The sequence below is a fragment of the Leptodactylus fuscus genome, chromosome 2 (assembly GCF_031893055.1).
Source record: "Leptodactylus fuscus isolate aLepFus1 chromosome 2, aLepFus1.hap2, whole genome shotgun sequence".
Lineage (NCBI taxonomy): Eukaryota > Metazoa > Chordata > Amphibia > Anura > Leptodactylidae > Leptodactylus > Leptodactylus fuscus.
The window spans coordinates 117336274-117339071 of NC_134266.1; positions in this window are offsets into that span (position 1 = coordinate 117336274).

Consider the following 2798-nt stretch of genomic DNA (forward strand, 5'->3'; position numbering starts at 1 on the left):
AACCACACGGACCTCATAGACTATAATAGGGTCCGTGTGCTTGCCATGCACTGCCCGCATTAATCATGCGGACAGGAAAGTAGATTGTGAACTACTTTCCTGTCCATGTGATCCCTGCAGAGATCTGGCGGCAAGCACACGGACCCCATTATAGTCTATGGGGTCCGGGTGCTTTCACTGGCACACCCCTTGCAGTTGCGTTCGGTATTCTGTTCAGGGGGTCCTCATGCGGACTACAAGCGCAGATGTGAACAAGGCCTGAGACAAAGACACTTATTAGTTTCAGACATATTTACAAATCTGAGGTACAGACCTTCAGAAATCTGTCTTGCTCTCAGTGTTCCCAAGTGCCAAAATTCAAATAAAGACTTATTTCTTCTGAAATGCAAGCAAAAAGCTGTCTCCATTGCCCTTGTGCCAAGATTCTGTGCCAATTAATTCTTGCACTAAGGCTGGGTTCACATATGCGCCTGCCACTCTGTACGGGGATTCCGTTCCCCTCTCCTTTTCGGGCAGAAACTGAACAGAAACCATGCGGACCCCATTATAGTCTATGTTGTCAGCGGGTTTCCTAAGGTAACCGCTTTCTTTATGCCGATTAGGTTCCATTCAGGGGCTCCACAAGTGTACCCCCGAATGGAAATTCGTGCACAGATATGAACCAAGCCCTAAGAGGCTTGTATTTTTCTGTTTATTTCTGATCCTTGGAAGATCCTAACAGTTCAGAGCCAGTTTTAGACAAAGTGGGACCCTGGGCCAGTTTACAAGTTGGGCCCTAAATTCTTAGATACTGTACCAATGATGCACTCAGCTAATGCCGTAAATTAATACATGTATGATTATTTTAAACTATATTTTTAATTGCATTAAGCAAATGAAATATAATTTTAATCAAACACTTATAAAGAGAACTTTTCACCACATCCAACAAGTCATGCGCTTTACATCAGTTAATAGGCACCGCTCCATTCTGAGGGAGCCTTCACACGGAGTAAACGCTCCGCTCATTATGAACCTAAACTCGTTCAGAGTGAGCAGTGTTAAAACAGATCCCATTGATTTCTATGGGTGCTGGCATACGTGCTCTCCCCATTGAAATCAATGGGAGGCTTTTTTGCCTATTGCTTTCAATGTGATATACGTCTCACATTGAAAACAATAGGTAAAAAAGCCTCCCATTGATTTCAATGGGGAGCACGTGTATGCCAGCACCCATAGTAATCAATGGGATCTGTTTTAACACTGCTCACTCTGAACGAGTTTACGTTAAGAATGAGCGGAGCGTTTACTCCGTGTGAAGGCTCCCTGACACAGCTGGAATTTTTTCTCTATCCCCACTCTTCCTGAGCAATCAATCCTATTAGTTTTGGTGCCTGATATTCTCTTTAGGCTCTGTACTGTCAGAAGGGCAGTGTTAGGAGAGATGAGGGGTGTGATTTTGAGCTCTGACACTGCCTTTGATTGGAGCTCTGAGTCACACCTCCCTTTTTGCCACTGCCCGTCTGACAGTGCAGAGCTTAAACAGCACATCAGCAACCAAAACTAACTGTGCTTGTTGCTCAGAGAAAACTGTCCTGGGATCAATGTGTTGTAGCACCTAACAGGTGCCACGAACCTGAACTGGTGGAAGTGGTAAAAATTCCTCTTTAACCCCTTCCTGCTACAGGCATTTTTCAATTTTCTTCTTTTTACTCCCCTCCTTCCAAATCACATAACTATGTTATTTTTCTGTTCACCGAGCCATATGAGAGCCTAATGTTTGCAGAACAAATTGTACTTTGTAATGGTACCATTTAATATTTTATATGATATACTTGGAAGCTGGAAAAAAAAATTCAAAACGGGGTGTAATTGGAGTAAGGGAGCCTTCACACAGAGTTTACGCTCCACTCATTCTGAACGTAAACTTGTTCAGAGTGAGCGGCGTAAAAAACAGATTCCATTCACTTCAATGGGGGTCGGCATACGTGTGCTACCCATTGACAGCTTTTTTTACCTATTGCTTTCAATGTTTTAATTTTTTATATTTATTTCAAATCTAGGGAAAACGAGTGACTTAGTTTTGTATTTTTTTTTTATTTTTACATTTTTTTAAAAGGAGGCTTGAATCTGCATGGAGCCTTTGATTGCACATCCTATAGACTGCAATACAACTGTATTGCAGTGTATGGTAGATACACTACATAGCTATTGCAGTGAATCTCTGTGAAAGGTACAGGGCTGGTGGGGACCAGCCCTGGGAGGGTACTTTTGTATTTGTACTTTGCCGAATGAGAACTCCCTCCCCAGTCAGAATGAACTATTAGCTTCGGATTTCCACTGTAGAATACAGTGGAGGCCCGTTAGCTTTGGCGGTCACTCTGCAGCACAGCGGCCACCATCTTTAAAGATCCGACATCTCCCATAATAGTATGGTGGTTGTTGGGAAGAGGTCAATAAAACTTTAAATCCAGCATCTGAATGGCTGGATTCTCATGGATGCATGAGAAATATCCTTTATAATATATTTTGGAATAGTGTATTTTGCAATTTTGACAAAATACACGTGTAAAAAATACACGTGTAAAAATAAGACTCCCATTGACTTCAATGACATATTACACGTGTATTTTGATGTGTTTTTTACACGTGTAAAAAAAATGTCATTGAAGTCAATGGCAGTCTTATTTTTACACGTGTATTTTTTACAACAAATACAAAAAATGTGCAACTTTCTTATGGGCTTTGTTTATACGGAGTTCACGCTTCAACCAAAATGACATATCTTCTATGTTTTGGTATGATTTTGGGGATACCAA